The sequence below is a fragment of the Impatiens glandulifera genome, chromosome 1, assembly GCF_907164915.1.
Source record: "Impatiens glandulifera chromosome 1, dImpGla2.1, whole genome shotgun sequence".
NCBI classification, from domain to species: Eukaryota; Viridiplantae; Streptophyta; class Magnoliopsida; order Ericales; family Balsaminaceae; genus Impatiens; species Impatiens glandulifera.
The window spans coordinates 64,800,747-64,813,875 of NC_061862.1; the positions used below are offsets into that span (position 1 = coordinate 64,800,747).

The following is a 13,129-nucleotide window of genomic DNA, read 5'->3' on the forward strand; positions in this document are numbered from 1 at the left end:
TTAATTATTATTTTCTATATAACATAATTTTTTTAAACATTTACAGTATTATTTATTTTTTATTACCATATGTGTTTTATTGAATTATTATTTAAATTTAATTAAATAAAAGTAAAAAATAATATAAATTAAACATTATATTATATTTAAAAATAAAATTTTAACTTATATATATTTTTTTTAAATTAGGATTTAGTATATATTGAAAAGCCCAACACTAATTAAATTTATGTTTTTATTAGTAATCAGTATATAAAAAAGCCCAATACCATTTATTTTTTTATTAGAAATCAATATAAAATAAAAGAAAGCCCAATAACACTATTTATCTAACCTAATTAATGAGACTACTGACTGTTCATTTTCAAACCTAACTATAGTTTCAAATGGGAACATATTCCAAACTTGGCAGAGCAGCAGCTCATCGATGACCAGAAGGTCAGAACTCTCTTCTTTCCCACTATTGTTTCAAATGGGAACCTAATTTTTTTTTGTTAGGTTAAGAAAAAAATCGTTGTTCATTTCAGACTCTCTTCTTCCCCACTATTGTTCTCGCTCTCTCCCTCTCCAAATTCAGTTCAAATGGCAGATCAGCTCACCAATGATCAGATTTCCGAATTCAAGGAAGCCTTCAATCTTTTCGATAAAGATATAGATGGTAAGGTTTTTGTATATCATAGTTCCTTCATCTGCTTGTTTTCTCTTAGATCTGGATGAGTTTATTTAATTGTGCCTATTTGTTTCATGCCTGGATTCGCTTTTTTACTTGAGGCGAGTCCTCTCCTTTAATGATTTTCTTATAATACTGATATAGTGGAATGACCATAGGGACTTTCGTTTTTCTCTAGTTAAAATTGAGAATCAGACCTTGATGATTATGTGAGCTGAAACTAATCTCTTATTTCATTTTAGAAGGCTTGAATTTGATAAAGTGATCCTAATATCTTCCTTTTTAGTTAATGTTAACAAGCTGTTTATATTATATAATTCATTCTGAAATAGATATGGCTTGAATAGACTAAAGAAAGATACCTAAACTAGTAAGCCAAATTAGTGCATTTTTAAGGTCATTAGTGTAGGTTTAAAACTGCACCAGAATGATGCTGAACCAAATCATGAGTCAGACATATTCTAAACTTTTGATCCAACACTATTTTCAAAGTAATCAAAGTGTACAATCTGGAAAGTATGACTTTGAAACCGATTTTAGGAACTATATTTTGTAGAATGTAGATTGTAGCTCGAATTTTGAATAATACTATGTCATTATAACCTTTAAGATGTTAACCTAAATTCTCTGAAATGAATTATCTTTTATTAGTATGTATTGAATCTTTCCTATATAATTTGATCATTAATTTGAAACAATGATTAAGTCAAATTAGAAATAAAGAATTGAGAGATGTCTTCTTAATTTAGGACAACATTTCGATTGAATGTGAAGCAACAAAATGTCATTCTAACGACATTCTTTAGAACTCGGCCTAGGTATGGAATCAAATGTGCACAATGTTGTCCATTAGGGCTTGCCTTGATCTGCGGGTTGTGGAAGTTGCTCCTTTTATAGGTATGTTTCTGAGTTTTTCCCATTAATTTGTTTCATCTGTATTACTAAGTTTGCAGGTTTCCCAAAAGCTGACTTCAAATATTGTTTGTTTTTATTGGATTTCTCAAGTAATGTATTTATTTAGTGCAAATGACTTGGTAAGATGTTATGGTGATACTTCTTAGTTGTTTATTTAAGTAGAAAGAACGGAATGGTGAGTCTAACTTTGTGGGATTAATGACCCAAATCAATTCCCTTTTTTTTCATAATATAAAAAGTTTCATGTATATTTCAAATAGTTTCAGGATTTAAGCTCATTTGAAAAATCATTCATCGTTACTCCAGGAAACAACGATTGTTTGTACATTATTTTCTATTCAAAGGCTCTTGTACTGGAAATTGATGCATACAATGGAACAATTCTCTAGCAAAAGAATGTTGGTCCATTAAGTTCTGCAGACTTTGCTCCCAACAGTTGATTCCATTGGTGAATATCCACTACCTTCTTCCTTTATTATTTTTAAATAATATAAAAAGTTTCATGTATATTATTAAAAGTTAGGTTATCCGAGTAAAAAAGAACATTAGAGATATAAATATTTAATTTATCATCTTACAGGTTGGATCTCTTTTGGTTTACTAGATGGGTTATTTTACTCATTTTCTTCTTGGGATTCTCAAAAGGTTCTCTAAATAAGACAAATAAGATTATGTAATCCAGGTAAGCCTGTAACTTGATTGCTTGGGTTATGTTGTTTATTTAGTGTTTATTTATCTTAGACGGAGATGCAAGATAAGATTAACCATAAAATTGGAGAATATAATTACATATCAGCAATGAAACCTACAAGTGTTGTGTTGACTTTGCTTCTTGTACCTTCTGGTTTCAGTTCATTTTGCTTCTTGTACCTTCTAGTTTCATTTACTGGTCTGAAAGTTATCTTGGTAAAATTTTGGAAAAAAATATTTTTGTTTTAAGATACAAAACAATTAGTAGTTCCAAATGGGAACATTTTGAAATATCTCAAGCAGTTTTTTTTTCTTTCAGAATGACAGAATCAGGTCAGCTTTCATCCTTAATCTTTGAGAGTGACTTGCTGCATTTTCTTGTGCTGCATTTTCGTAGGTCAGCTTTCATCCTTAATCTTTGAGAGTGACTTGCTGCATTTTCTTGTGCTGCATTTTCGTGTGGTTTACAGGATCTTCTAGTCTTCGTTAGTGCCTCAAGTGAGATACTTACCTATCTTAGAAGTTATTTTTAGTGATTCAACTTAAAGTTCTTGAAAGATTTTTGATTTCATTGCAGAGATGGTAGTCCACTTCATTGCCATAGCAAAAGTAATGAATTCTTAAAACTTGATATAAATATATTAATTCATTTATTTGGGTTAGTTTTCTAATAGCTTCTCCAAATGTTGGTTGGTTACCAAGTCAAAAACTTGAATCAAGCTATTCTCTTTCAGAACCCAAACATGATGACATCTACACAGGTAATCCCAGGCTTGTCAATATTTCATAAGAAAAAACAGATTATTTCCAAAAACTATCTTTTATGATTTAAAAAAATTTGAATGAAATGAGCAGGAAACTGTGGTATTTCTGGTATTGAAGTCAGTAGTATTGATCCTTTTGGCAATTGGTGTTAGATTCTGTTCCACACTCTGAAAAAAAGAAGTAAAGGTGAACAAGAGCGGGAAGTTTCTGACAAAATTGGTAAATTAGAGTCTTAGAACATAACTCTGCATCCTTATTATGTGTGATATTATTCTAGTAGAGAAATTTTTTAGTGTGTGCTCAAGTGTAAAGATTGTCCATATTCAAATTGTCAAAGGATAAAAAGTACTAAGTAGTAAACTTTAAGAACTTCTCTCTCATTGGAGCTAATTACTTGAAATTAATGTATTTTATTAAGCAAATAGAACATGAGTGGTAAGTTAACATACTAATATTCTTAAATTAATTTAATTATTTAAGTCTTTTTTTATTATATTTGAAATGTTTTGGTTGAATTATTATATTTGTTTTTGTAGAAAACAATTTGGTTTGCTGGAAATGTCTCAAGCATTCAGGTTAAAGTCTAAAGATAAAAATGCAACCCAGGTATTCCAGTCTTTTATTTTTCACCTTTCGACGCTTTCATTCCAGTAAGTATAGAAAAAGTGGCAAAGATTCAAACAAAGAGGTTGGGCATTCATTGATTTTACTGAATTTTATTATTGATTAAATCAAGGAGCTGGGGAAGTGAAAGCTCATTTAGTAGACAGCAAGAAGTGGAAGCCTATCAGAGAAGCCTCTCTGTGTTGAAGCGAGATATGGCCAATAAAATGCATTTTATTGATCCGGTTCTATTCAATGCAAATGCTCATGCGCTGGAATTATAAATTACAGAGGCCGAAAAGAAAGGGAAACTTGTGACAAGTTGTAGTAAGCATAAAGAACTAAGTACAGTAAAGTTTTTGTAATATTTCCTATTTCTATTTAACAAAGTATGAATAGTTACTTTAATTTGGTTATTCCCTATTTCTATTTAATAAAGTATGAATAGTTCCTTAGTTTGGTTAACGGGTCCTTGAATATAAGCTTTGCTAATTTTGGTGTTTTTATTTAATTTATAAAATAAATTAAAATAACATCTAAAACAAAAGTAAAACTGAAAAATAGTTTAAAATTAAAATATATACTTTTGGCGACGTTTGAAATTCATTACCAACGCTTTTTAAGCGTTGTTAAAACTTCTGACTTTCGGCAACGCTTGTACCGACGCTTAAATAAGCGTGGTAAAAACTTGCGCCCACCCTGCTTTTGGCGACGCATGAATAAACGTCGGTAATATTTTTAGCGACGCTTTTAAGGGTTGGTAGATATCTTTTTAAGCGTCGCTGTAGGTCTTTTTTGTTGTAGTGTTTAGATGATAATGATGTTTCATTCTAGTCTAAATTTAATTTTGAAATGAAAAACTTTTTGGAACACGAGGACGAAATTGTTTCTGCAGCTGAGACGACAATCTAGATAAACCTCAATACTCAAGACGATCCTCAAATCGTGTTGATTGGACACAACTTGAATGATGACGAACGTCACGAGATGGTAGAATTGCTAAAGAACAACAAAGAAATGTTCGCCTGGTCTTACAAGGACATGTCCTGAGTGGATCCTACTATCGTTCGACATCAGATTCCTCTTTATCTAAAGGCCAAGCACATTCAACAAAGTTTAAGACGGATGAAAACTGAGGTTGTTGCCAAGGTTAAGAAAGAAGTCCATAAACAATTGGAAGCAAATTTCCTCAAAACTGTGGGCTACCCCATATGGATAGACAATATGGTTCCCGTCTTGAAAAAGGATAGAAGGATACGTGTGTGTGTAGACTACCGCGATCTAAACAAAGCCAGCCCTAAGGATAGCTTTTCTTTGCCCCACATCGACATTTTGGTCGATCATGTTGCTAACAATCAACTCTTGTCTTTCATAGATGGATTTTCAGGACATAATCAAATCCTGATCGCTGAAAAAGACAAAGAGAAAACCAATTTCATCACAGAGGTATGCACGTTATATTTCAGGGCCATTCCCTTCCGTCTCAAAAATGTCGAGGCCACCTATCAATGAGAAGTAACGATGATTTTGCACGACATTATGCATAAAGAGGCGGAAGTCTATATTGATGACATGATCGTGAAGTCTAAGGATCGACATGGTCATATTCCCAACTTAGAAAAATTCTTGCAAATAATTCAAAAATATGGCTTCGGTTAAACTTGAAGAAGTGTGCTTTTGGAGACCGTTGGTAAGATGCTAGGATTTCTCATCACCCAACGCGGAATATAAATCGATCCCTCCAAAATTGAGGCCATTACGGCTACGTCTGCGCCTTAAAATGAGAGAGAAGTCTGAGGCTTCCTCGACAAGATCTAGTCCATCAGTCGGTTCATCAGTAAACTGGCTCTCACTTGTGATCCTCTTTTCAAGCTGCTGAAAAATGATAAAAAAATTCCAATGAAATGACACTTGTTAACAAGCTTTTGAAAAAATTAAAGACTATATAAAGTTGCCACCGGTCCTTATGCCTCTAAGGTCTAGTGTTCCTTTAATTCTCTATCTCACGGTAACAGGTTCAGCCATGGGCAGCTTGTTGGCTCAAGAAAACGAGGTCAAACTCGAGATCGCCGTCTATTACTTAAGAAAGAGAATGACTGTGTATGAATTGAACTATTCGACACCCAAGAAAGTGTGTTGAGCACTTGAATTGGTCACCAAAAGACTAAGACATTATATGCAAACCCACCCAATCAAGCTGGTATCCCGGCTCGATCCAATCCATTATCTATATTAGCGAACGCTGTTGTCGTCAAGACTTGTTAAATGGATAATGATGATATCCGAATACGACATCACATATACGACTCAGAAATCTGTTAAAGGAAGCATTATTACAGACTTCATAACAGATCAACCTATCACGGTCGAGCCTTCTTTCGAACTCGACTTTCCTAATGACTCCATAATGTATATCTCTTCAAACACATGGAAGATAATGTTTGATGGAGCTTCGTCTAAACATTGATATGAAATTGGAATTCTCTTGATAGATCCCAAGGGAACCTACAATCCCATCTCTATTAAGTTAGAGTATTCTGTAATCAACAATGAGGCTGAGTATGAAGCATGTCTCTCAGGTCTCAAAATTGCATACGAAACATGAGCAACTAAACTAGACGTAGTTGGCGACTTTAACCTGGTTATATCTTAGGTGAACGGAACATGGCAAGTACGAGGGGAAAAACTCAAACCATATCACACTTGCCTACTCCGTTTTATCGACAAGTTCGATCACATGTCTTTTATACACGCACCAAGAAGCAAAAATCGATTTGTCGATGCTTTAGCTATGCTAACAACTATGATCTAAATTCCTGTTAGAATTAAGGTCAAACTTCTAAAGATCTGTTAGAAATAGAAATCTGATTTCGAAGTTAGAGTTGTAGCCTCCGTTCAAGTGCCCACCAAACCATGATTCAATATTCTTCAAAACTACATCGTGTATGGAGAATATCCGTCTCATTTCTGAGCTAAAGAACGAAGAGCCCTACGTCAGTATTTCACCAACTATGCTTGGATAATTAACAAGCTAGGTATTATAAAATTCATGTCAAACACAATATAGAGAAAATTGATGTAATAAGATCTAAATGATTATAAATTTTTTTCATTCATGTGAAATGTTCTAAATAAAAAATGGAACTACTATGTTATTTTTTATATAACAAAATTTCCTTAAGGTCAAAATTTATGTTTATTATATTTGATTAGTTTTTTTAAAAAAACTATTGGATATATTATATAGTGTGATTCAATTTATTTTATAGAAATTTTAAATTTTGTTAAGTTTTTTTTTAAATTATTTTCCTTATATATTTGTTCGTATATATCGCACGAGAATTCACCTAATATATATAAATTAGTTAGTTATAAAATTAAACTTATATTGTTAGGAATGGTGTGCGTTAATAAAATTTTGTGTCGAATTTTAAATATAAAGTCTTATTAATTTACTTGGTTAAAAAGGTTTTACTTGTTTTTGTTAGGTTGTAAGTTCGAAATATATCTATAACATTTTTAATTTTATTTTAAACCATTTCAAATTTATGGACGGGTCAACCCACGATCCGACCCAAGTATCCATTTATTCTTACATATATATTCAAATTAACCATCGTTATCGACAAATAAAAAATTCAAAATAAACATTATTATTATATATATAATTATTATATATATATATATATATATTTGGTTTTGATATTTTTAATTTAGTCTTTCATAAAATTAAAAAATCATTTATTTATCCTCATTTTATATTCATGACAAATACACATATAAATCATAAATTAGAGTTGGTTTAACTTTTTTGATTTTTATTAAAACTAAACTAATCATTCATTTTATCATGTTTAACATCACACCACCAATAATTCAATTTATCGACTAAAATAATGATTATCAACTAAAATAATTATTATTGTTCAGTACATGGTTATTGAAATAATTTGTGAATTATTTCAATATTTTGTTTGGTATAAATTTTAAAAAAATGTTTGGTAAAAAATTTAAACAATAATAATATATTTGATAAAAAAAAATTTAATAAAATAAATAATATTTTAATTATTTAATTGGGTAATGTAATTGAGAAGGAAAAGTGAAATGACAAGGATTAAGTTGAGATTATTTAAAAAATCACAACCACAAAGTTTATAATATTCTTACTTTATTCTTATAAATTAAAAAATATAATAATTCAATTAATTAAAATTTTAAATAATTTTTTTAACAATATTATTTATAATAATTCAATAAAACTATATTAAATAACCAACATAAAAAAACTATACTAAAAAATCAATAAATTTTATAAATTAAAAATCAATTTATTTACAAACATATAACTAAAGAAAACAAAGTTCTCATTCTAAATAAAAAAAAATACTTAATATAAGAAAAACAAACTATACTTGTTCAATTTGTAAAAGAAGAAAAAAAATACAATCCACTCTCAAATTTGTTGCACTTCATTCTTAAAGGTCAGATAACCATACTTTTACTTTTGTTAAGGGATACAAACGAAGGTTAGAAAGAGTAGTAACCTATCACCTACTAAAAATGAAAATGGCTTCATTCATACAAATTTCAAATAATTCAAACCAAGACTTTCAAATAATTTAAACCAAGATAAATCACGTTGAAAATCAGCTTCATCTTTTATTGGTTGATTCAAGTGTGAACTATAGTTTAAACATTTAATTCATGGGCAAAAGTATAGGAAGGACCACCGGGCCAGGTCAACGACTGAGCGTTCAAGCGCTGGCCCAGGCCCATAACTTGGTTTTCGACCGAGAAAACCAGTGTGGTGGGAGGTCCAACCCAAGGCAATTTCCTTCTGCTTATCGATATGTTCTTTGTGTTCTGCAACAGCCTTTGCGTTCTTCATGAAGACATAGTCCAAGACGTGGGAGACTTTCTTAATTCCATAGAATGTGTTTTTCACCCTTAATATCGGTATGATTCTAGCTCTAAAAATTGTTGTGTCAACACACGAATGTGAGTTCAATATAATCAGCAATTTCAACAAAAGAATAACTACAAAGTCACCCATCCAAGACTTCCTAAAACTCCAAATTTCAATTTTCTAAGAAAAAACGCTAAATGAGTCTTTGTTATTCAAACATAAGTTTCTTACTTTAAAATTTTGTAATCTTACTCCTAAGGATATCCAAAATCACTACAGGAAATCAATTTTCAATTCTAATCATGTTGTAAGCCCAATTTTGTTTGATTAATATATTGGTATTTTCAATTTGTATACGATGAAGTGTTAAACTGATTTATAATATTACATACTAAGGAAATTATGAACTTTGTGTACATTGAAATATTAAATCAATCTAAATAAAAAAAACACTAAATTTGATAAAAACAAAAAGAATTAATTTGATAAAATCATATTTTTGGGATATATATACTAATAATAATAATATTTATTACTAGGTTATGGCGTATCGCACAATAATGTATGACTCATTTTATTAAAATAATTTGTGGTTTATAGGTCAAAACTAGGAGCTGTTAATTTTAAAATATAAGATTAAAATTGTTAAATATAAATTTTGAATCTATCATTATATGTAAACACACTAAGTTACTTAACATTTATATTTTAAGAGGACACAAACTAACCAACTAAGATATCATTATAATTTCCGGTCTAAGATGTCACAAACTAAACAAGATCGTTAATAGTCAAGGAGGAGCTGAGCTCATTCCATTAGGAAGAAATCTGAAAAGATTGATCATATTTGCCTATCTATTACTCTAATCATATTATAACTAGTATTACATATTGGTTGAATCTACTACTAACTACTTCTAACACTATTAAAGAATTCCAACTACTAACTATTTCTACAATCTTTCATGTGGCTGAATCTCATTACAGAGCATTTTGTAGCTGTTAAGTTATCTATTAATTTAAACATGATAAAGCTCAAATTCAGAACCCACTTTCAAAATATCAAAACAAGGAACAATGAAGTTTGATTTAATTAGATGGCAAGCAAACATAATTTTAATAAAATAAATGGACATGCATCTTGTATTCTCAACATTAGTATTTTTCACATGTTTGAGTGCAAACATACCTGGACATTTGGATAATAGATACCTAACATGTCTTTTTCGGACCGACTTCATAAATGAGAATATCTCAGCAAGTTTAAAGAAATAAAATATTCAATGTATGAACAATTAACATAACTTTATTTTTTATTATCAAGAAAAAGGGTTTCCTGAATTTCTGTTCAATTTCTTAAAATAGTGATTTAAGAATGCAATTATTTAGAATAAAAAAGTTGCTAAATTTGATTAAGGAAGAGACTCTATTAGAGCCAATTCTCAAACTCTAAGTAAATATATATATATACTCTTACATGCTCTTCGGTTCAAGTCTCCATGATTATCGATATGGTTTGTCTTAGGAGAATCGAACGATTTTATTTTTAAAATTAACATCATCAATGATCGAAGTAAAGACTTTAAAGAGAAAAGTAAACAATAATAAAAATAAAAACAATTCAAGTAGGTTAGATTGACAAAAATAAATATTGAAAACTAAGCATAATTCTTTCTAGAATATTTTCATTGATAGAGGATGGATCAGAAGATTCCTGGCATGGATTTCTCAAAAATAAATGAGTATCGCGCTCGATAATTTCACTTTCGATTATCTGGGAAAAAATCATCACATCCATTTCAAATCAATCTCTATATCTAGCCAGATACATTAAATGAAAAAAACTTCATACATGGATCGGTAGAATCCTGGCTTGGTTTCTCAAATAAATGAGAACGACGCTGGATAATTTCAGTTTCGATCATATGGGAAAAACATCATCACATCCATCAAAGAAATCAGAACAGTTTAATCATTAGGCGGATTGAAATAAAAAAACGTTACGAAAAATTGAATAATCATTGAGAATATAATGGGCCTTTACTTTAGTTTTTCTCAGGCTTCTGACAGCAGACCAAATCAACTTCCATAATAATAACGATTAATTACAAAATAAAATATTATCTGAAGAATATGTCTATTTTAGCCCACACAAAAAATACAATTTTTTTAAAAAAATAGAGTGGTTAAAATTTTATAAATCATTTTATAGACAAATTGTGATGTTTTGAATTAAGGATAAATATGTCGTTGAAAAATCCCTCTTACAAGCCCATAAGTTAATATATGGACTTGTAAGAAGTCCAGCAGGTTGTTAGAGACAAAATTCCTGGATTTGAGAGGACCCAAATAAGTCATGCTATGCATTAAAAGAAATTGATAATTAGTGTTCTAAACTTGAAAACTGACTTTATAAAAAAATATTTACAAAAGACAGTCATCCCAAAAGAAAGCCCAATTTTAGGTTATGACATTGTCTTGGAGGACTAATGAAGATTGAAGAGCATAACACATCTTCAATAAAAACAACATGATAAGAGCTCACCAAATAAACATTGCTTAACTAATATTTAAGCTTGCATTATTTGTACTCGTTTATGCAAAATCTATTTAATAGAAACTTTAACATTTAAAAAACTTATTCATGATGCTAAAATTTGTGCTTAATACTCAAAAGTTATAAGTTTTTGCTATTTTGATTTTTTGAAAAAGAAAAAGAAAAGAATCAAATAGATATAAAAGAAGGTGATTTATTTAAATAAAATAACACTTAATATAATATATATATATATATATAATATTTGAATAAATGAGGTAATGAAATAAGTAATTAATAATATGTTGGAGATTTATTTTGAATTAAATTCAAATAAATCAAATTAAACAATCCATTAATTCAGATACAAAATAAGTTTTGATGTTATAATTTTATTTATTTTAATGTTGAAAATTAGAGATCACAGTTTAGTTATGGAATTCACTTTAACTTAAGACATTTTAAGTAAAAATTGAATTTTTGTGTTGTAAATTTATTTAAATAACATTATAATATAATATGATAAGCTAATACATTTATATAGATTATAATTAAATACAAGTTAATGATACCAGATGTGGTAAAAAATAAGAGTGATTTTAATATCTTAAGATCATATATATATATATATGTGACAAACAATAGAGGTTTGCAAATATGTGAACTTGGATAGACACATCAAAATTCAAAATTAAGAGTGCCTGATAAATGACTATTTAACCATCATTCAGACACATTACAGAAATATAGCTTCAACCTCAAAAGGCACACATAGAAGGCCATAAAAGATATAAATTATAATATCACAAATTAACTTGATCATTTGAAAATTATATTTTGTTTCCTAAGGACTTATTATGAACTTGTTTAGTGTACTTTATTAAGAATTGAGTTATTTTATCGGTGTAATTTAACTTAGTGGTTAGAATTATAAATATCTTTTTTACACGGAGGGTTTACATCTGTGTACGACTCTACTTAACATGCAGGGCCGACCCCGAAGTTTGGGGCCCTAGTCGAATTTTTATTTTTTATTTTAATTTGTATGTTATACTGAAAACATATAATAATTTTCAATTTCAATTAATAAAGCTAATCTAATCTAATTGGTTAAATGATTTAACATAATTATCTCTTGTAGACTGCCTAGTTCGCCCCAACTTAGAGTCCAAAGTCGAAATGTTATCAAGTTGCACCCTTTAGAAAATGAAAGATTATGTGAATAAAAAAGATAAATGTATAATGAAAAACAATTTAAAAAGTATAAAAGTTAATTTATTATTTTGATTATTGGTTTAAATATTAAAATTTATGATAAAATATTGATTTATTTAAGATTCAATTTAGACTATCTAAATCAAATTTGTGCTTACAAAATACAATTTATCTCATTCCCAAAACTTGACAAATTTTAATTGTATTAAAAATTTGACAAAAAAGGATAGTAGAAAAGTTGTTTATGTTATTATGATTTCACTATTTTAACTTTATTTTACACAAAGTATGAAAAAGATGACGAACCAATTTCAAAATCTGAACCTCACGAATCGATGATTGTGTTGGCTAACTATCATGGGCAAGGATCCTGATCTCTACTATGAAATTGGAAATAAAGTCAAATGTCATCTCTTTCTTTGTCTATATATATTTGCATGCATTTTTAGTGTGCTCTAACTCTAAGAGTTCTTTGGTGGAATAAAATTGTTCAATGTTTTTATATTTGCTCCAAGGACTACCGGGTGACCACAAATTCACCATCACCACCTACTCCCCAACTGGAGTTGTGAGTTTTCTTCATTCCTCTCTCTATATTCGTTTTTTCCTCTCTCTATATCCGTTTTTTCAGCTTGTAGAACAACATTCTATATGCATTTAGTTTTTATTTGAGTTTCTAATGATAATTACTATCTCTTGTAGACTTGTAGTATCATCGGAAGACATAAATGAGGTCTAAATGTTGTGTTACTTATGCCATGTTTTAGGTCTGGAATAGATGCCTAAAGAACATTCCAGATGACTGTGTTTCCCATTAATAACATAA

General features: G+C 29.4%; 1 long non-coding RNA gene and 2 other non-coding genes across 11 annotated transcripts; 1 reads left to right on the forward strand and 2 right to left on the reverse strand.

Annotated features, from left to right (window-relative positions):
* Positions 1-379: 379 nt before the first annotated feature.
* On the forward strand, positions 380-4,012 carry LOC124921462. Of its 9 annotated transcripts, XR_007097669.1 has the most exons (11): positions 380-438; positions 528-658; positions 1,420-1,567; positions 1,892-2,033; positions 2,166-2,267; positions 2,595-2,773; positions 2,853-2,884; positions 2,978-3,036; positions 3,131-3,259; positions 3,577-3,646; positions 3,777-4,012. It is a non-coding gene; the product is annotated as an uncharacterized LOC124921462 (long non-coding RNA). The 9 variants fall into 9 exon arrangements; XR_007097668.1 differs by having other exon boundaries at positions 2,595-2,884; XR_007097670.1 differs by having other exon boundaries at positions 2,595-2,608; positions 2,746-2,773; positions 2,853-3,259.
* Positions 4,013-10,250: 6,238 nt separating this feature from the next.
* On the reverse strand, positions 10,251-10,350 carry LOC124923088. The gene has a single exon (XR_007098108.1). It is a non-coding gene; the product is annotated as a small nucleolar RNA Z103 (small nucleolar RNA).
* A 54-nt stretch (positions 10,351-10,404) lies between these two features.
* Positions 10,405-10,502, reverse strand: LOC124923097. Its single transcript, XR_007098116.1, has one exon. It is a non-coding gene; the product is annotated as a small nucleolar RNA Z103 (small nucleolar RNA).
* Between the last annotated feature and the right edge of the window lie 2,627 nt (positions 10,503-13,129).